Below are 22,837 nucleotides of genomic sequence, written 5' to 3' on the forward strand. Positions count from 1 at the left end.
ACAAACAAAAAGATGCTTAAGTTTTCCATCAGCATCACCACTGGCCAGACATCACTGCACCAAAACGCTCTTTATATGTTGCTAACACACAATGAGATACTACGACTCCATCCCCTCCAGAACAGCTACAAGCCAACAGATGGATAATAAAAAGTATTGGCAAGGATGTGGTAAAAATGGAACCCTTCAGTGTTCCAGGTGGGGATGTAAAAATGGTGCATCTGCTTTGTAAAAGAGTCGGCAGTTTTCAAAAATCTAAATACTAGAATTACCATACGACCCCAAGATGCCAGTCCTAGGCACATGCATCAACACAAAAAAACGGAGCTTATGTCTCCAAGGGAATAAGAGATTCTGGAGCCAAATATGAATGACCAAGGCCTGGCAACCCAGACTTAGGTTACCTAAAATTCCATGTTCTAACACATGGAAGCAGTCTCAGGAAGTTTTTACAGTAACAACAAAGAAAAGTCATAAATTAGGGCACTTAGCAAAAACACAGGTGGAAGCATCAAGTAGGCGGTTACAGTACAGCAGGAAAACCTCAGCTAGTGCCCTCGGCTACTTCTCTCAGCTAGTGCCCTCGGCTGCTATCTGAGAGCCTTTGGGTTGATAGAACTGAGATTTTGTTAAACCAATACATCCAAACAGATTTTAAGCCCGGCTTTGTCTATTAGTGACAGGATGTTAGGCCCAACACAGTGGTGTGGGCCTGCAAGGAATAGCTATCAAGTGCATACAAGATGCCTGAGTTAAATTTAATTAGACTCTGGGCTGCAACAGCCCAACCTCTCTATATCACTGATGTTCCAATCGGTCTTTGCAGACACAGCTTATTTCCAGGAATTCTTGTTCACAATACTCAAGACAAAGGAAATCATTTCCACACAGAATCCTGTATACAAATGCTCAGAGCCATATAACAAACAGTAGCCAAAAAATTGGAAATGTTTTAAACTAATGAACTAGTAGTGGATAAAATATTGGTAATAGGGCTGACTCAGCAGGTGAAGGTGGTTGCCTGGTAACCTGAGTTCGTCCTTGTAATGCACTGCAATGCGTTCTCTGGCCTCCACTCACTCATGTGCCATGGCACACATGCTCACGAGCACACACATGCACATGTGCTAGTGGGCAGACACACACCTACACACACGTGAACACAAACAAGCACACACACAAATGTGATTAACATAGTATGGCCTATAACAGAGTATCATTCAATCAGTTATCAATAGAGAATGGAAGCATACATGGGTAACACACATGGGTGAACCTTGTAACCACTGAAAAGAAACCAAACACCCGCATGACGGCAGGAATGGAAGCCAAGAGCTCACAACCTCAACAGGAAGTTGAAAGCAGAGAGAGTGAACTGGAAGTTACAGATTCTCAAAGCCCACCCCCAGTGACATACTTCCTTTGCGAGGCCACATCTCCTAAACTTCTCCATACCATGCTACCAACTGGGGAGTAGGGTTTCAAATGCCTGAGCCAATGGAAAACATTTTCAAACAAACCACCACAGCTTTATCCGATTCTTTTTTACCTTTGATGACAGTAAGTTGGCAAATTTAATATTAAATTAAAATTTAAAAATAAAATCAATAGTCATCTTTGAGGATACATGGCTTCTGGTATAAAAGCTTCAGTGGTAGTAATATAGACCCAGCTATATTTTGCTATGTCTAACTAAGGTTATAACAGTCTGATTATCTAAATATGATCTAAAAATGACCTTTCAACAGAAAGCAGTGTAAAAATATAGACGAAAAGCTGAACAAGGCCTTGCCTTACAGTAAGTAAAGTTGTATGAATCAAGAGAAACAACTCCAGTGACAGACAGTGGTAATGCCATGAGGTATCCCCTAATCTCTCTTATATTTTCCCAGAAACGGCATGATTGAGAAGCAAACACCCTCATGATTATCAGTCCTCAGTCCTTACGGTGCTAATCAGTTTAGAGCAAATAAACCTCAATGAAGAGCCTCTATACTTCCTGAGTAATCAGGATCCAAATATTTATAAGAATGATTATTTAATATCTAAGACGACAGTGCTCTGTTTTTATCAAATAAAAAGTACAACTGACAAGTAACGTTTAAGCTCTTACTCTGTAAAATGGAAAAAGGATTGTCTCTTACGATTTTCTTCTGTGAATATCGCCAAGATGTGAGAGTCAAACACTACATAGTCATGTCATGATTCAAAGGAGTAAATATAAGTGGTCCCTTGTAGGAGAAGCTAAGGTGGGGGGAGTAAGGAGAGGAAGAGGAAAAGGAAGAGGAGGAGCTAGGGAGAGCAGAGATGTAGGAGTGATGGAGAGCCACACAGGTATGGAGAGCAGTTGCGGGTAACAACTTTTATTTAGGTTAGCTAATTGGGAAACAACTCTCTTTGTATGGACATCTTGTTACTGATCATTACCAAATATATAAGCTTTTGGATAATTTAAGCATTAGAGTCTCATTTTCCTACTGGGCCCGCGTGGATGGTGTGATGGTCTGGGCAATGCCCAGCCTTGCAGAGACAGCCTGGAAGACTGGCAGAGCCATCTCCCACGCTCACATCTTGTGGGTGGCAGGGCTAGTATTTCTGGCTGGCCGTTTCTAGCTGTGGTGCGTACGTGGCCTCTGGCCGAGAAACATGGTGGCTGAGCTAGGCAGAGCCGCTGCAGCTTAGACAATCGGATTGACCAGAGGCTGATTTTAAATATTTACCTCAACAGTCCCTGTATAAATGATGGCAAAGTCCTTCTTTCCCTTCCCATTCCCCTCAACACAGCATCTTCCCTCCCCATCCCCTTCCCCCACTTCAACACATCATCCCTCCTCCCTGCTGTCATCCACCCATCACCTCCCCTCACTTTCTCTCCCTTCCCCTCAACCCAGCCTACTCCCTCTCCCCTTTCCCTTATTCTTTCCTGTTTATAATGGAGAGTAAGTGCAGGCCTCACTGATGCTGAGCAGGCACTCTACCATTAAGCTACCACCTTCCATCACGTTACATTCTTGCACAATGGCAAAAATTAAGTCATAACTGGACAACTACTAAGCTAGAGAAAAGACTCCTTATAGCACAATGGTAACTATTAATAATACTGTTTTGAAAACAGAATCAAAGCAGGAGACACAGGGTCTGCACTGTAAGTGTTCAAAGCAATCTCCCATGGCAAAGCATTCCAAGAGCTGGGGAAAGCTAGGCACTCAAAGCACTCTATTTATTTTACTGGAGTATTGAGGAAAACTTCATTCTTTGATACAAGTTAAAATACTAGCATGGTTTGAGAATAACTAAAAAGGAGACCAACCATAAATGAGTGTCTTAGTTACTTTTCTATTGCTGTGATTAAATACCATGACTAAGACAACTCACAAAAGAAAGCATTTAAACAGGCATAATGTCCCAGAGTGTAATAGTCCCTGAAGACAGATCAAAGTCATGGCAGTGGGTAGCTAGAGCAAGCACAGCTGAGAGCTCTTGGCTCCACTGCAAACAGGAGGCAGAGAGAGCTCACTGGGAACACAGCTTTTGAAACCTCAAAGCCCACCCCTAGCCACACCTCCCCAAACAGGAGTACCAACTGGGAACAAGTACACAAAACCCCAAATGTATGAGGGATTTCACATTCAAACCACCACACAGAGAGTCATGAGGTGAGGATGTTATCCCGCTACTAGAAAAGGAACTCAGAACATCTCATCATGCCCCCTCCAAAGAGTGAATAGCTTGATGCATTCTGAAGACCTGCTGTGGAATCCAGTTTCCAAGCTTAATGTACATTAGTTCACGGCACCAGCAGGTACTAACCAGAAGGCTGAATGATTTTTGTGGTTTAATAAAATGGCTATTAACTCCTGAAGTTAATCAGCAGGGAACAAAGACTGATTTGACCTTTAAAGGTCTACAGTACACAAGATGTGAATTGCAGGGACAGGCACTCTTGAGTTCTCCCCAGACAAAAGCACAACACTCTAAGAGTTGATGTTGTTTTTGATATTGTTCAAAGATATCCTAGGAGTGTATCAGTTGAGAGAACTACAACCTAAGCTTATACAATTGCTCAGAACCTTGACAGAGTATAGCAAGAAAGTTAGACATTAGAATTGACCTAGGGAAAGAGCAGTGTGCAACAAAGCCAAGAAACAGTAACACTAAGACTTGATCCTAAATTCTTTCTATCTATATCTGAGACTAGGGATGACACATTTGTCTAAGGGGATAAAGGAAAATAAGAAATATTTTTAAAAAGCATAAAGATGGTTAAAATGGGATTTAAATATCATTTTAACAGTTATTTTTAAAGAATAGGAGTGTTGTGTTAAAACCAAAGACCATAAAGCACATATATCAAATAAAATAAACATTCTGAAAGAGCCTAAGATGACCATGGACACCAGAGCTGTGGTGGTCTTTCACTTGAGTTACTAAAACAATCCATTTGGTGAACATGCTTCCAGAATGAAAGTCAAGGGTTGGCCAAGCATCAGTGCATAGGTTGTCTCTGAGACAGCCACAGCAAAACGGACAGGCAAACAGAAGCACTCTCTAAACGTTCCACCATGATTACTGCAGGCTCATATATTGATTAGATATTGCAACAAGATCTGATTTCCACTTCATTTGTTTCTGGGGAAGAGTGAGAAGTGGGGAGATATTGATGTTTGGTAAAATTTACAAATCAACATTCTCCCGTGGGACCAGGGGTCCTCCCTCAGCAGCATGCAGGAGTAAGCCCACCACAGAGACTCACTCCTCCCGCCTGCCCAACTTTCAGTAGCAAGTGTGTCCAGGCCTTGGAACATTCCCACCTGGTTCCTGTAAAAGCTCCTAACATTCTGGGTGTAGTTTAGCTGTGAAGCTGTCAAATTCAAATGTAATTGGATGGATTTACACTGGTCCAGGATGGCCTTCTGTGTCTTTTCCTCAGATCTGGCCAGTCTCAATTCAGAAAGAAGAGAAATTTAACTAGGGAAGAACAGTAAAGAGAAGGCCTGGTAAGATACATGACTTGAAGAGACCAGATCCCCACCCTCACAAGAGGTAAAAATAGCAAGTTTTTCTGGTAGTGTTTAATTTATGTTTTTAGGAAAACTAAATCCTCCTCCAGATTAAAATAGCTAAAACCTTTTGCTACAAAGGTTAAATTTCACTAACAGCATATAAAATATAAATGTGAAAAGGAAACCCCAACTCCAGGTACTAGAGGAATGCTGTCAACTGTCTTTTCTCTGAGCTTTATGCCTCTTGGGGTAAGTCTGAGTTACATTTGTGCATGTGTCACCAGAGAACTGGAAAGTCCCTTCAATGTCTCCCTTAGATGAGGGTGTAAATTCTTTCCACTCATGACCCCTTTCACCTGAGAAATTTTTATGTAACTCCATATACACAGGTATATAAAATTAATACACATATCAAACATTTACTGACAGTAAATCACAAAGTAATTTACTTTAAAAGAATTCTGTGGTATACATGTAAGCTTATCATTTATTAAAGACAAAGGTAAACTTAAATATTAATGATAGGTGTGCTTGCTTAATTTTATATAAATAATTAAATCCTGACTGAATGGGATGCTGAAGGATAGAACATCTCCAACAGTTTTCAGAGCTGATCACACACACACACACACACACACACACATTAATAAAATAAATAAAAAACATAAATAAATCAAACATTGTAACCCAATAATCCAAAGACATACTAATTTGATACACGCTGAAGAATGCTGGCATAAAAATATTGTCTTTGTTTTTCATAATTATTATGTTTCTAAAGAGCAGAAAACTTTGTGTGCACAGCAAAAACACTGTAGATCACAATATACAACAGTCTTGAAAATTAGGGATATCAGGCAACATTCACTGGTGCTACCTGTCGTGATGACATGGCAGGGGACACATGGGCATTCAGGACCAAGGCTGGAGCAAAGTTCATGTGACTCAGCACCAGCAAGCACCTCCAAAAGAACATTACACATTTGATATTTTAAACTCATTTTTGGTCATTGCATCTTATAAGCTACACATTTCTCAAGAGTCTCACATTTATTTAGTTACTGGACTCCTTATGAAATCATGACTTGTGGGGCAGTGGGCTATGAGAAAGCCAGAAAGCTTGGTAAAAATCTTCGAAGCCCCGGAGACCTTGGCCTGAAAAGGGTCACAGGACGGAAGGTTGCTTCAGACTTCCCACGCCGTATGGCCCAATTAGCTTCCGCTTCCCACAAAGAGACCCGTGACCCTTATCACGTAGGATAATAACACCTCTATGCAAATAAGGCATCACCAAACCCTCAAGCCAAACCAATAGGGGCTACCTGTTCTTTCCCCAAAACTGTATATATATAACTCCAGAGCTCAAATTAAAGGACTACTGCTGTGTGGTGCAAGGTCTCCTGCTGTCGGAGTGCTTCCACGATCCCTCACCTGGCCAGTCGCGCATTTCAAAGGACAACTCTCTCCTCTCTCCTCAGCGGGAAGAGCGAGAGCTGAACTGAAGGGGCTGAAACACCTTTCTTCCGTAGGCTCTCACGAGCTACCCCCAGAAGGAGAGAACTAAAAGAGCTGAAACACTTTTCTTCCGTGGGCTCTCACGAGCTACCCCCGGAAGGAGAGAACTAAAAGAGCGGATAACACTTTCTCGCTTTTGGGGACTGGGACGGAGGTCCCTCTCCGCGCGACTGAAAGGCGTGTTTGAGCTGTGCCCTGGTTCACAGTTGCGCTCTCCTTCATCGCAGCCCCTGCCTCTGGGTTTTCAGGCGACCAGAGGCCGTCGTGGAGCACGAGCCCCGCCCTGCCGCCTGCCGAAGGCCCTGGGCCAGCTTGACCGGCTCCCTCCACGCCCTGGACCCCCGGAGTCTGCTCACCCACCCCCGCTGCCCCGGCCTGGAGCTGACACCATCCGCTGCCGACCCCGTCTGTGGTGGGTCTGTCAGCCCGCCATCCCTAGGCGCGAGCACTGCCCGACAATGACTCATAAGAAATGGAACTCAAGAGCATCGTTCTGAAGAATGAAGTGGGGATCGGAGCAAGGAACAAGGGATCTTTAAATAAAGCAGAAAAGAGAGAACACCGTGGAAGGTCAGGATGGACACACAGTGAAAGCAAAGTGCTGGGTGCCTCAATCTGTAAGTTGTACTGAGATGGGCATAAAAACTTCGTTCTGCCTGAGGAATCAAAACTGCGCTCAACCTCCTTTGGCTGGGCCAAGATAGAAATAAGTAGGTGAATTCCAGTATTGCTGGTTTTAACTCTGTGGTCAGTTAAAAGGCTGTTCTTTACAGACTAAAGTTCAGGCTAGAGATATCAGGTAGCTAACCAAATTTATTACCTTTAGTTGTCTTTGAGCCGGGAAGGCACAGTTAATTGTTAGTGTAGACTGTTTACCCTTTTATCTCTGTGGTCTGTGTAGGGCCCCAAGCTGCTCCTTTGATTCCTTTTTAACTGAACAGAGACAAGCAGTGTGGGAAGTGTTTGCTGAAATGCTAGCGTTTGACAGTCTTAAGTTGCCTCTTGAGAATCTATCTGCTTCCTCTCCCAAATCTCTAACTCCTTGCCTACTCTCTCTTATTCTGTATTTAACTAAATACATAGAAAATGACACTATTTTTTAATAATAATGTCCAATGCTGGTACAAATAGCACAGATACGGGCATTCTTCCTTACCATGGTAGAAATGGGAATGGATTTTTCTAAACCAGAAAAAATTTGACATTTTAAAAAGTTTACAGCTTTTTCCTCTTCAAAAGTTCAGTTTCAAACAAAACAAAACAAAACAAAACCTATCTCCAGAAATAGAAGGGCAATGGAGATTTCTATGAAGATTTTCACTATACTCTTCTTTTGAAAAAACATTTATTTTATTTGAATGAATGTTTTGCTTGCACACATATCTGTGTACCATGTGTATACTCACTGCCTGCAGATGCTCTAGAACTGGAGTTAGAGATGGCTGCAAGCTGCCATATGGGTGGGTGGGAGCTGAACCTGGGTTCTCTGCAAGAACAGCCAGTTAACTGTGTTAAGTGCTTTTAACCACGTCTCCAACTCCACACTGTACTATTCTTTTTGTTTTGTTTTGGTTTGGTTTGGTTTGGTTTGGTTTTTGTTTTTCGAGACAGGGTTTCTCTGTGTAGCCCTGGCTGTCCTGGAACTCACTCTGTAGACCAGGCTGGCCTCGAACTCAGAAATCCGCCTGCCTCTGCCTCCCAAGAGCTGGGATTAAAGGCATATGCCACCACTGCCTAGCTTGTACTATTCTTAATGAACGTCAAGTTTTAATAAACAACCAAAGGCTCAGCAGGGTTCTTATGCCTCTAAGGAGGTAGAGAAGGAAGGAGGAGAGGAAAGAGAAGCTCTTTAATAACTTCTCTATGTAATCCACATTAACCCTTCTTCAGATGTTATGAGTTCTATGGTCAGCTACGGTCACACATTTTTCATTTCATACAGCTTAATGATGAATAATTTACATGCCACAAAATTTACCTCTTTAAGGATACAAGTCAATGGTTCTAGTACACTCACAGAGCTGAGCAATCATTACTGCAGACATGGTAGAGCTTTCCCACTGATGTACGTCAGTCAGTCACAGGACTATCAAGAGGCAAATGACACAGAGACTGCAATGACTACCGAGTCCTTACAGCAGGGCAGGATGTGACAGTCTCACCATAAAGACACAAGACTGCCACAAAGCAGCCTGGACCAACATGGCTGACCAACCAAATCTATGCATCATTACCCTTACAGAGTTGCCTGCTCCCATCATGCCACAGCTACAGATCCCCTATGAGGACAGGAAAGGGGAGCACACCGCATTCTGGAACAATCTTAACCCATTTCTGTAATCTTACCTCATTAACTCAAGATAATTCTCCCTTCATCAAAGTTTGCCCAAGGAATAAGCTATATGTATGAAAGCCCAGCAATGTATCTCATCCCTTAAATGTATCTTTGCCCTAATAAATGTATTCTCTATCATTTACTTTGTCTCACTGTGTGCTGAATTCTTCACTGGCAACAAGAACCTCAGAATGCAGAATAGGGAGTCTCAATCTATTTATTTATTATCTCTGAAACCTGTTCCGTTCTCACCCCCGGTGACCAATCCCTTGTGTCTACCCATCTGTAGCCGATCCCTGCTGCCATCTTCAAACCTTCCACTTTGTTTCATGATAACTCTACAGCCTTAATGTATATGAGCAGATGTCTGCTTTATACTGATCAGCATATAGTAAATCTTAGATGTATATAGTATACAGTGTGGTTATAGTATATAAAATGTCTACTTTTAAAGAATTAATGTGGGGCTATAAACAAGAGGTTATCTTCTTATAGCTCATTAGAGCCTTCTGGTAGCAGGAATGGTGGCGCTCCGATACCAGCTGAGGCAGTTCAAGGCCACTCAGTGAGCTCCTATCTCAAAATACAATTTAGAAGGTAGGTAACTTCATCATAAAATACTTGCCTAGCATGTGTGACGTTCTAGGTTCAGTCTTCACTGAGGGGAAAAAAAAACCTGGCTGCTCTCATCTCCTTACATTCAGCAAGGTGACATCCACAAACACATGTTCCTAGCAGTGCTTTTGGGAGCATGCAAAAGGAGGCCAACACTAACAACACTGTCATAGCAAGCATATGAGGCATATCAGAAAAGACCACTTTGCCTCCACTTTGTTAGCCATTTTTAATTGGAAGATGTTTTTAAATGCTCACCTTCTTTATAATTTTGCCTAATGAGAGTCTGGAAAAAGTCTAGCTGTTTCTGAAGTGGACAAAGAGTTTTCACCCAAAATAATCAGGAATTTGGTGCTCAGGAATAAGCGTGGCTGTTTAAGAGACTGGCCAATATGTTTCTGGTTAGTGCTAAACAGGGACACCCCTAATTAAGGAGCATTTGTGTCATCTGATTTCTGATCCTTGCTTCAAAGTTTTCCCCACATAGCAAGGAGCACAAGGAGAAGATTAAACTTGATTTAATGAGAAAATATTTCTACATGTTCAAACACGCAGAATCAAGCGAGTAGCAATTTTAGATCTAAAATAACTGGGAAAAACTGCTTTAAGCATTAAGAAAGTCTTCCAATGACAAAGGTCAACAGGAAAAAAACTCTTGGCAAAGTGTGAAGAACACACACTTTAAAAAAAAACTGTAGACAGGGCTGGGGAAATGGGTCAGTGGTTAAGATCACTAACTGCTCTACCAGAGGTCCTGAGTTCAATTCCCAGCAACCACATGGTGGCTCACAACTATCTCTAATGGTATCCGATCCCCTCTTCTGGTGACAAAAACAGTGTACTCACATATATAAAATAAATAAATCTTAAAAAAAAAACTGTAGACAACAAAGGTTCAAATCTTGGGACGGTCACCAGTTTGTGTCTCTGTCTCTCTCTTCTCTCTTTTTCCCTCTCCGGTCTCTTACTCTCTCTTCCTATCTGCCAGTCCCTTACCTCTCCTAAACACGTAAGTAAAACACTTCAGTGGAAAAATTGCTCCAGAATTTTCTCACCGTGAGTTTGTACTGGCTTGAATGTTTATTATTCAGAAACTAAAGCAGCTAAATTAGGTTCCTCCCTTGTCAACACAATATCCTGGTGGGCCATCTGTTAGTGTCTCTGTCATCTCCCACTCAAACACACAAAGTGAACCTCAGAACCACTTATGTGGATACTCAGGATTGTTTTGAGGCTCAAACAGATGTGTACTTACACCAACTCTCCATTCTGAAGCCTCCGGGGTAATTACTGTGATGACAAGAAAAGTCACAGCACAGGTACCCAAGGCGCAGCCCACGTGTGTCAGTCAGTTCTCACCTTCATCCTCAGCACATGTTCGAGATGTCTGTACTAGTCACAATATTTAAAAACATTTTCTCCTTTAAATAAGAAGATTACACTTAACTCTTCCCGTTTAAAGCTGAACAGTTTCCAATGTTTTTCTTTTCTGAAAGATTAAGGTTTTTCAAGCCACAATTAAAAATATGACTTAACTGGATTAAGAGTATACATTCAAGATTTTCATAAAATAAACCTGAGAAAGGAGAATAAACTTGCAAAGTCTAAGTCTATACTACCGCCTATCAGATGTGTGCACAGTTCTCCTAAAAACAGGTCAAAGTTTAAAGATATGAAAACCTGGTTACTGATTAAAGAAAAAAATTTCCAGTGTCGTCATCAGAAACTCAGGAAGTGCCGGGGAGTGGTGGCACACGCCTTTAATCCCAGCACTTGGGAGGCAGAGGCAGAAGCAGGAAGATTTCTGAGTTCGAGGCCAGTGTGGTCTACAGAGTGAGTTCCAGGACAACCAGGGCTACTCAGAGAAACCCTATCTGGGAAAACAAAACAAAACAAAAACCAACAACAAAAAAACTCAACAACAACAACAAAAACAAAAACAAAAAACAAAAAGAAAAGAAAGAAAGAAACTCAGGAACTCTGGTGGATCTAAAGGCAATACTTCCTGGGAATTATTCCGATCCTACGATCTTTACAAACAAGCTAAAGAAAATGATGGCTTCCCAATTCTTCCACTTCCTCCCCCTTCTCCTCTTTTTCTAACACAGGGTCTAGGTTTACAGCACAGGCCACTTATGACCATCCTCCAGCCTCAGCTTCCCAAGTACAGAGATTATGTACACACATTCACTATGACCTGCTCACCATTTTCTTAATTAAGAAATTAGTTAAGGCCATCTCAGTTTAAACTAAATTCTGTAGCCAAGGCTGGCCTTTTAATTAGTGAACCTCCTGTCCCACCAGTTCATTCTTTAGCTCGTAGTTGTAAGTCCTAAGAGAAAGGGATTAAAGTTATGTAATCTCCACTAGGATAGCATCTTCTGCCTTTAATCTTTCCGTTCTTTCTGTGGCTTATCTAACCAATGAAAGCCACAAGAAATTCTAAACACCAAAAGGGGACAGAATATAAAATACCCAGATGAGCCCTTTTCTGTTTTGACATGTCTACTCCAGAACAGGTCCTGGCACCTGGCATAGGAACCCAGAACTGACCGCTCGGTTAACAATCCTATAGCACAGAAGGGTATGTTGCTAGACAATGAATTCTGGGTTGGAATCTGTAATATTTGGAAGCTGGGGTGATACCAAGCTTTGCTACTTGACATATAAGATAATTAGCTTACACTTGGCCAACAACAACCTCAGTTTTCTTGTCTACAACAGGGGGATGGAGACTGGAGAGGCCACTGTGTGATGAGAACACTGAGTAAATAAAAACACTATTGAGTTTGTGTGACTGATCACATTAAATGATTTAGAATCATTTTCAAATCTTTATGCAATAACTTATTGTTAGAGGGGTTATTGGGTTTATAAACCAAAAGGACAATTTTGATAATAACAAAAGACTATAAATATCTTTTCTCCAGGGTTCATAATTATCTCTGTATAAATTGTACATATTCATAAAATTTTAACTTCTGGGTTCTATGGCCAAGATTATTTTTGCTCTCTATTCTGAGGTCTTACCCACTTCCTTGATGTTACTTGTTATTTTGAGATATTTGATACTTTTGTTCTTCATACAGGTTTTCCTGAAGTCCCCAACTAGGGGACTCACATGAAGAAACAGGAACCCTGTTCCTCAGGATAACATGCCAGGCAGTCTTGGGCAGTGGTTCTCAACCTGTGGTCCACAACCTCTTTCAAACAGGTTACCTTAAGATCATCAGATATTTTTATCTTATGATGCATGACAATAGCAAAATTACTGTTATGAAGTAGCAACCCCAATAATATGGTTGGGGGGGGGTCACCACAACATGATGAACTGTATTACAGGGCTGCAGCATTAGAAAGATTGAGAGCCACTGGAGTAGGGAATCTAGAAGGCACAGCTGGGCATGAGGCACTCTGGAGAAAGAGGAAGCATGTTCCCTGAGATCTACTTGCGTTTCAAGTTCTATAACCAGAAATGTGAACACTTCAATTACATTAGCTATCGCCTCACAGAAATAGATTCGAAATCTCGGCGTCAGCATGTATTAAGAGACCACCTTAAAAAACCGATCTCTACAAAACTGCTTATTAAGTTAATCAACATGCTTTTTATAACACTGTAACAAATGCGCTGAATTTTATTGAGAAAGAGAAAACAGTGTCTCCTGATTGAACAGCGTGCTTGCGACCATCAGGTCACACCGGTATAAACGTGTCTTTTGATGCACCGGCCTCTTGAAAGGTCCCATTCTCAACTGAAATCCTTACAGCATTACAGTGCTGTCCGTGACTCTTGGAAAATCCAGCCCTCCCTTTTCCCACCACGGGCCTTCCAACTCTATGCGTTTTTATTATTTTCATGACGTTTTCCTGTACTGCTCCAGCATTACCATCATATTATAAGAGCAGTCATAACCAGCTCTTGCTCAGCAGTAAGGTTAGTTCTCAGGGTCAACCTGCAGGTGAGGCGGGCCGGGAACGAGGCTGGACAGCCTGTGCCATGCAGGCCAATGCGGACACTTACCTTTCATAGCCTTCTCTATTATTATTTTAATAAACGTAAGTTCCAAACTAAAACCTCTGAGTTACTTCTCCTTTTCCACTAGACTCTCCTACCCGACACTGCAGCCCCATCAGTGCTACAAATCCTGGTCTCCACTTAGCTTAATTCCTTGTATTTTACAAATACCCACAAATACCTGGTGACCAAGGACTGCAAAGAACAGGGTGTAAAAGGCAAAAATGTAAAAAATAGAAAGCAGAGAACACTGGCTAGCTAACAGCTAACACTGGCTAGCTAACCGACAGGTAAATTCTCCCATTATTTTCCAGGCCCAGGACCTGGTACAGCCAGTCCTCATAGGCTCTTTTGATTCCAGTTTAGGGCTTGGTGTAAGCTTCCTACTGTCAGGAGGAATTAGATGAGAGACTGCAGTGTGTTCCTGACGTGTAGCAGGGAGTGCAGAAGGTCTGTGTCCAGCTAGACTCGTCCCACACTATAGCCACTACCCATTAAACAGGCCCTGCTTCTTCTATTTCCCACCCGCCCTGCTCTACTCCTACCCCCAGAGGAAGCAGAAACTCTCCAAACAGCCCCTGAGGCTCCACTGCCTGAGCCTGCTGTCGTCTCTCAGTCCAATCCTTTCCCAGCCCAGCTGAGGTGAAGACAAAGAGGTGAGGTGGGGTGGAGTGGAAGTGAAGGACTCCACCAGGATAGGGTGTCTTGTTCCTCCTCGATGCTTCATGCATGTTCCTGAGGACAGAGTGTGGATACTGTTGGCACTGTGGACCTGCTGCCACTTCCCTAGGGGACCCCAGGTGAGTCCCTGAGCCCTAGGCAGTCACATCTACCTTGGCTCTTCCAAACTCAGACCCTCATGTTTGCCTGACAAGTACTTTCATCTCAGAGCAATCACCCAGATCTCAAATCCTTCTCTATCCTGTGCTCCTTCAGTCCTCCTGTTATATCCTCCTTGCTTATTTATACTGGCTTTTGTTCTTATTTAGCTATGACCTAAGAATCACAAAGGACAGGACAACTGTTGTAGGGAGGACAGTGTTGTTAATCTGAGAAGTAACTGGTAATATGCCAGTGTCTGCCTGGGTGGAGTATGCATGGGTAGGCGGGTAAGGTAAGCACGCTGGCCAAAGAGCCTCGTTTCTGTGTCCACAGTCTCACTTCTTAATACACCAAATCTACCCTTTATTTCTATGTAAGAATAAAACTACATTCCAAATTATAAGTAATATAAAACTATGTTCCAAATATAAGAATAATTCCATGTTATTGCTCCCTGAATCATAAGATTCCTCTGTGCCATCTAAACAGGAGTGACGACCATGAGCTTTATTCACACTCCGGACCTCAGGCTGTAGACGATTTCAAAACCTATAAATCAGGATTCTGCCTACCATGGGACGAATTACTTTTTTGGTTTGTTTTTCAAGACAAAGTTTCTCTTTGTAACAACCCTGGAAGTTCTAGAATTCGCTTTGTCAACCAGGCTGGCTTCAGGCTGGTTGGGGCGTGGGTGGGGAGATGGAGGAGGGTACATCACAAGGAAACATCGAGTCCTTGTAACAGCACTGCCTTCTTCTTCAGTGCACTTCTTCCATGCTGCTATCCTCAGAGCCCCTGGAGAACCCAGCAGGTTTCAGACAGATCTAATTGCTCAAATCTTAGCTAGCCCATGGAAAGGCTCATTTACGTCCCTTTGCCCCTACACGCCCAGTCCAACTTTCCTATCTTCCCCGGACAAGCAGAGAAAGCTCCTTCAAGTGTCAAGTTGAAAGTTTTTGGGTCCTCGAACAAGTGGTGAGCTGGGGATCAAATTATATCCAAACCAGTAAGCCTCCAGTATACAATATCCAAACCAGTGAGCCTCCAGTATACAATATCCAAACCAGTGAGCCTCCAGTATACAATATCCAAACCAGTGAGCCTCCGATATACAGTATCTGAACCAGTGAGCCTCCAGTATACACAAAGGTCAGTTTCTATAAATTTTGAATTGAGAAGTCAGCCATCTCCTTCACAGGGATGCCTCCACTTTCTGGATTCCTCTGTTAAGTTTCTGCCTCTGATTTTCTTGGGGCTACCTTAACTGGTGAGGTCACTATGGCCAGGATGAAGGAACAATTGCAAATGAAAGCGAAAAGGCAAATTTTAGGAGCTGAGACTCGTGGAGTCTAGCAAGACAGATACAGTTCTGCTGGTCTGTAAGTCTACCCTGTTTGTTGACTTTCTCCACCTGTCTGGAAAGCCAAACTGTCAGAGTGAATACTTGAGGTGATGGATAACCCAATGGCTTAAGCTGATCAATACACAGGAAGTAGACCATAGCATACTATAACCCATGAGGCTGTACAACTACAATCTGTCAATTAAAATTAATTAAATTAATTAAAAACAACTGGGCAACTCTAACAGTTCTCACACTCATATTCTTGATGAAACTGGGGCAGAGCTTGGAAAGAAATTTAGACACACAGAACTTTAAAGCTGAAAGGAATCCAGAAACCACCTGGCTTAACCCCCCTCCACAGTAGGTAGGAAAAGTAGCTGGAGTACAGAGGTTACCCTGCTTTTGGCTGAAGTCAAGAAGAAAGTCAGCCAATATAGGACTTAGACTCGATTCTGAAGAAAAGGGAAGAATGTAAGAGACCAGATGGTTCCAGGTAAATTGGGTAAGGCTGGAGGAACCCACACGGTGCATTAGTCATCTACAACAAATCACATCCATACTTATGTCACTGAAGCAGCAAACCTTAGTTGCTTTCTGTGGGTCAGTGACTAGGAAGGGCTGTGCTTAATGGCTCAGGGTCTCTCATGAACTGCTGCTCTCATGAACTGGGCCATGTTCCATGTTCATATCTGAGCTCATTCATGTACCCACAGCAGACCTCAGCTTGTTTGTCATTCTTTGCCCACCCACACTCAGGGAGCCCTCTGCAGAATGGCCTAGAAAAAAATGGCTTCCATACGAGGGAGTGAGGGAGGAAGGAGTGAAAGCAAAAGCCTGGGTCTTTTTATAACCTACTTTCATGTCAGTCATCTCATTACGTCCTACTGTATTCTCCAGTAATGAGTCAACAAGGTGTGACACTCAACAGGCAAAGACTGAAGTGACTTGGTTACTTCTCTATTTCTGTGAAGAGACACCATGGCCAAGGCAACTTATAGGAGAGTTCCTTGGAGGTGTACAATTTCAAAGGGTCCATGACCAAAAGGGCAAAGAGCGTGCCAGCATGCAGCCAGGCATGGTGCTGGAGCAGTAACCGAGAAGCTTACATCCTCCCCTGAAAGCACAAGGCACAAAGAGCTGAATAGCAATGGCATGGGCTTTTGAAACCTCAAACCCCATCCCCAGTGGCACACTTCCTCCAAAAAGACATCTCCTAATCCTTCTCAACCAGTCTATCCACTGGGGACTAAGAACTCAAATAGATGAGCCATTGGGGCCCATTCTCATTCAAACCACCACAGGGAGCCTATTAAAGGCTGGACACTTTTTTTATTTAGAAGCTAAGGGACATGTTATTATGATGGCTCAAAAGTCAAGGCTGCCTGTGCCTAGTGCTCAAGGAGCATACAGAAGAATGCAGAGGGAAATTCCTTGAGTCTCTCATTAGACCCGTCCACAGGAAGTACTTCATGGTTGTGCTCCCTGGTGGAGTGTTTGGGAAGGTTTTGTTCAAGTTATAGAGAGAGTGTCTAAAAACACCTTTCATATAACACATGCAAGGCTGCCTTACTGGTTTTTTCCTAAGCTCTGGCAAATAAAAGATAAGTGGTTAAAAGCATGGCTACACACTTGCCAGGGCTAAGTCCGTTTTTTTTTTTTTCCATAAAATACCAAATCAACAATATATCACATGACAGATAAGAGTAAAACATAGTTATTGGAAGGAGTTCTGGCATGAATTAGAATGAACAACAGCAAAGCAAATCCCAGATTTCATTAAATACCACAAAGGAAAAAAAATCAGTATTGAAAGTCATAGCTTTCATTAATAACCACAAAAATAAGGTAATTACATACTGGTAAGTCAACTAAACTGGGGCCATTATAAGAGCTTTCAGGGCTGGAGAGATGGCTCAGCAGTTAAGAGCACTGGCTGCTCTTCCAGAGGACCCAGGTTCTATTCCAGTACCCACATGGTGGCTCACAACTGTCTGTAACTCCAGTCCAAGGGATCAGATGCCCTCTTCTGGCCTCAGTGGGCACCAGGCACACGAGGGCATAGACATATAGCAGATAAAACCCTATACTCATAAAATTAAGAAAATAATAAAAAATTATTTTTTAAAAAGTTTTCCAAACACATGAAGTGCTAAGAACTTTGCAAAAAAAATCCCAAATATAAAATTACACAAATTATAATCAAGACTCAAAGAATAACTACAACTTATTCTGAAGCCGGGCAGTGGTGGCACACGCCTTTAATCCCAGCACTTAGGAGGCAGAGGCAGGCAGATTTCTGAGTTCAAGAGTTCTAGGCTAGCCTGGTCTACAGAGTGAGTTCCAGGACAGCCAGGGTTACACAGAGAAACCCTGTCTCGAAAAATCAGACCAAAAAACAAACAAACAAACAAAACCAACTTATTCTGAAAGTAACATTGTCTGTGTCAATAAGATCTGCGAAGAATTCTTTTTAGATGACATTATTACCAAGGAATACTTGACACTGGAGAATGCTTAAGTATAAGAAAGAGATGCTGAATATGTAGAAAACTTTAAAAGATTGTGAAAGAAGCCATGTATCCAGATGTTAGAGTCAAAAACAAAACAAAAACAGAAAAACACAAGTAGATAAAAAATGTTATAGAATCACAAAACAATTGAAAGGTACTTTGCAAAGGAACTCTTACCTTAAGGCCTAAGTTTGCTTTTTAATAGACACAATCGATGAAGCAAAATCAGAAGTCAACTGTTGACTGTCAGAAACAGAAAAACAGGAGCTGTGATCACAGCCTACCTCATCATACCCCTGTACCCTAGATGTCTCTCTTCTCCTGTATTAACAGACTCTGTGTGTGTGTGTGTGTGTGTGTGTGGTGTGTGTGTGTGTGTGTGTGTTAAAACCATGAAGAATTACTTGGTATGAGTAGAAGCAAAAATCTTAAAGGGGATGTATTTTCTCTTTAGTAAGATATAGAATATATACCTTATACATTATAGGTATACAAGTCCCTACAAAAAAGCAAGCAGGGCAGAACTGGAACAGGGTCAGACTCAGTCAAGGAATACCCACAAGCCAGCTAAAAAAATAAAGTGCCAGGGAAAAGAGAGGGCTGTCCAGGGTGTAAGCTTGATATAACAGATGCGTGCGCGCGCGCGCACACACACACACATTACATCTGCTATTCTTTAGGGGATGGTTTTAGGTGGGGCTTGCTCATTTTCCTATATGACAAATTGATTTAATAGACTGAATTAGGTAAGACAGAAAAACAGATACTCTACAACCTGAAAGTTCACTTGACCCCTATTTTATCTTCAGGATATCCATGATAGAAATTAATTCCTAATGAGTAGTGCAGTGGTGGCACACACCTTTAATCCCAGCATTTGGGAGGCAGAGGCAGGAGGATCTCTGAGTTCAAGGCTAGACTGATCTATAGAACAAGTTCTAGCACAGCCAGTGCTACACAGAGAAATCCTGTTGTGAAAAAACAAAAATGATGGTGGTGATGATGACGATGGCAATGATGATGAAATAAAATTCCTAATGTAGCATCCTTACTCTGTATAACAGGGTTCTCAACAACCTACTGACGTTGACCCCAGGGACATTTGACAATGTCTGGAGACATATCCCAACTAATAGTAGTAACACCATCCATCTGGCAGACTAGGAATACTCCTTAATATCCTACAGTTCAAGGCAGCTACCCCACAACCAAGAATCATCTGGTCCATAAGGTCACCAGTGCCAAGGTTGGGACATCCTAGCCTACAGTATCCACTGGCACGAATCTAGGTTGTCACCAAGGTAATCTTTGCTGAGAACAAAACCAAATCCAGCAGCTGCCATTTATCAGGCTGCTTTAACAGGTGAAATCCAAGCTCAATGCTAGCGCTGCACTAATATTTTAATTTGGATGAGAATCTTACAGTGTATTATTTATTCCCATTTTGCAAAGATTAGGAGGTAGTAACTTGTCCACATCCCCCACACACTCTCAACACTCTCTCCATATTGGCGCTTCCCAAACCAATAGCTTTCATGTACAGTAGAAGCAGTTGAAAAAACAAACCACCTCAACTGCAAGGCCTGGGGACAGAGAACCCAACCCAGAGACAGGAGCAGCAGCAGAGAGCGCACGTATCCCTGAGTTGGGCATAAGATGTACGCTCACTGCTCCCAATGCCTGGCTGCTTCCTTATTTTAGAAAAATCAAGGAAACAGTAAAAGGGCAGGCTCAGCGTGTTTCTTGATTGGTGAACTGAAACTAAAATGTCTGTAGAGGAAAAGTAGAATCGATAAAGCATAAAGACGATAAAGAGGCAATGCATAATCAATTACATTTATCAAGGATGGGGGGGGGTTGGAGACATCAGTGGTTAAGAACACTGACTGTTCTTCCAGGGGTCGTGAGTTCAATTCCCAGCAACCACATGGCAGCCACATTTATAAAGGATCTTTGCGATCATCAGTTGATTCCTGTCATGGCCCAGCAGGAGACAGGAAAAAGGCCATTGGATAAAGGTGATTTGTTCAAGGCCACTGTGCAAAACAAAAGTGATATGGACTAAAAACCACTGGAGCAGTCTCCAAAATGACAAAAAGAATTTAGCTCAGATTTACAAAGGACTCATGGGTTCCTGATTCTCTCTTTGAAAATATATACTTCCTTATATAACCCTGGGTCATTGTCACACCCACCAGGATTAACGTCACCCAGCCAATACCTGGCTCTATCAAATCTCCATCCTTAGACAAAAAGGACTTATTAAGAGCTGGTTTGTTAGGTTGGGATCCAAACAGCAATAACAAACTTATATGCTTCTTTAAAGTGAATTATGACCCAGAGCAGTGTCTCTCCCCCTTTCCCCTCAAGGGGTTGACTTACTACAAAAACGAGGTTAGCGGCTTTAGAAAATGCCCCACATTCTGACTCTGCCTATTTACTTCCTTGTGTTGTAATTTAACTGGTACTTTCATCCCTGGTATTTTTGGCAAATGGAAGTGGCTTTAGAGCCCAGGTCTCTTTCTCTGACAAGAATGCTGCACAGGAGGTACTGCGTGCTTCATATTCCCGACATCAAGAGGCACACTCCTGCCTTGTCCCACTTTTCAGCCACAGCTAAGCAGAGGGCTCAAAGGGACCAGCCGAAGATCTGCATCCACGTTTCAACTAAGGCTTCCAGCAACTCAGAACCACTCCCTCAATCAATTTTCATGATGGGCTGTAGTGACTTCCTAATTTTTAAAACTTTTTACTAGTCCAAACACATTTATTAGGCAGACTCTGCCACTCATGGGCTGAGCCTAATTGGTTTCTATGACTATAATTTGCACGAGAGAAGCAGGACAACTCTTTTTACCTTCCAATTTTCAGAATAAGAAGCTGGTGCCCTCGTTACATCCCATAGAGTTTGCTTCCAACGAAACTTAACAGACAAAAATCAAATACATTTTTGTCAAAATACATTTTTATAAAACATTTTAACAACAGAGAAAAGAGAACCTGTGAGCAACCTAACTAAATTATCAAAGAAGTTGGTGGGAACTTCACCTTTATCTAGTGGTAGCAGAAAGCCCAGAACCTGGGATAATCATGGGACCCAACAGTGTCTGCTCAAACCTTTACTTCTGACAAATCAAAGACCTGTCCAGAGTCCAAGGATCAGTGTAAAACAAGGCAGAAACTAACTGTTCTCCAGTCAGAGGCAAATGTCAAAGGGAGATCTGACTTTTCTCTTTTTGCAGTGCTTGGGGTAGAATCCAGGGCCCTTCTATGTGAAGTAAACACCCTGCTATGCAGCTAGTCCCAGCTCCCTGACCTTTCAAGAAGCCACATTCACAGTTAAAATTGTCTGTGAGCACAGAAATTATTTGAAATAACCACAAAGGTGGTGGTGGTGATTAAAACAAGTGGGTTTTTTTCCTTCAGAAAAAAAAATTAAGATGAAAAGCAGGAAACCACAAATTATAAGATGATAAAAATCATAGCAACTGGTTCAAAGCCAGAGTGAATGTGTAAAGCTCAAAGAAGAGGACGTAAAGAATCCACGGAGGCCTGAACAAAGCTGGTAAAGTAACAGTGAAGATGGCATCTTCTCTGGCAGATGCGACTGAAGACAAGTGGATCTGGAAAGCCTGGTAAGAATGTAGTGGGGCAGTCAGTAAACAAATATCTAGAGACATTTTTTTCAAATATTCATTTCTAAACATGTCTTTAAAATGCAGTTATTTAAATAAAGAAGTAGGTTTGGCCAGGGTGGTACAGGTCTTAAAAGCTCATACTTGGGAAGATCATATTTTTGAGGCCAGCCTGGAACTGTCTTACATATTCGCACACGCATGCACGCATACACACACACACATGCACGAGTGCGTGCACACACCCATGAGCACACACACACACAGGGCGCATGCATGGGAGGAGTCAGGCTAAGGGCAATTGCACTAAAAGAAACTGCTGGCCTATTCTGACAACATTTCATATGCCCTCCCTGCTCCTTTTATATGAGGATACGCACTTCAAAGATAGTCCACAGCCATGAGAACCTATGTCCTGGTAAGAACAGATCATCTGCACCAAATAAAGCCTCTTTGGAATATAAGTTGAATACAAGAAAGCTCTTGGGCAGGTGGTATGGACTATAGCTGAGCCATTTTAACGTAAGAATGGCCAGGAATCTGCGTGGAGACAGTCAACAATCCTGTTTATAAGCTACCAAGCTACCAGGAACCCAAGTACTCCCAGGTCTTCAAGGCCTGTCCTAGCTTAACTCCAGGCATCCTTGTCACACTCCCCTCCCGGCTTTTCACACATACCCCAGGTGTTAACCCCAAGACCACACTATAATAAATGTCCCAAACACAGAACAGAGTTTGTTTTCCAGAAAACCTGAGTTGTCAAAACAAACGGATTTAACTCAGAGTGGGTTAATTTTCTCTTTTCCATTTATTTTTTGACTAATCTTCGGATCCTGCTCACTTTCCAGCTTCGTGCTATGGACAGACAAGACCTTAATCCTTCCCAATACCTCTTATCCTGACCCTCAGCAAAAACAAAACAAATGAAACAAAAAACAACCTCCACACAGTGGTTCCCCCAAGACAGTAGGGGGCGCTGCACGGTCCGCAGCTGCTCTGCTTAAATCCCTTGCAGTCTGGCTGAGGCGAAGGGGAAAAA

At 42.3% G+C, this 22,837-nt stretch overlaps 1 protein-coding gene across 2 annotated transcripts in view; it reads right to left on the reverse strand.

Moving 5' to 3' along the window:
- Positions 1–22,837, reverse strand: part of Sh3d19 (SH3 domain containing 19) — a 158,930-nt gene that overhangs the window by 104,544 nt on the left and 31,549 nt on the right. The window lies entirely within an intron of this gene.

Source organism: Grammomys surdaster, unplaced genomic scaffold, assembly GCF_004785775.1.
Source record: "Grammomys surdaster isolate TR1022 unplaced genomic scaffold, NIH_TR_1.0 125834, whole genome shotgun sequence".
Classification (NCBI taxonomy): Eukaryota; Metazoa; Chordata; class Mammalia; order Rodentia; family Muridae; genus Grammomys; species Grammomys surdaster.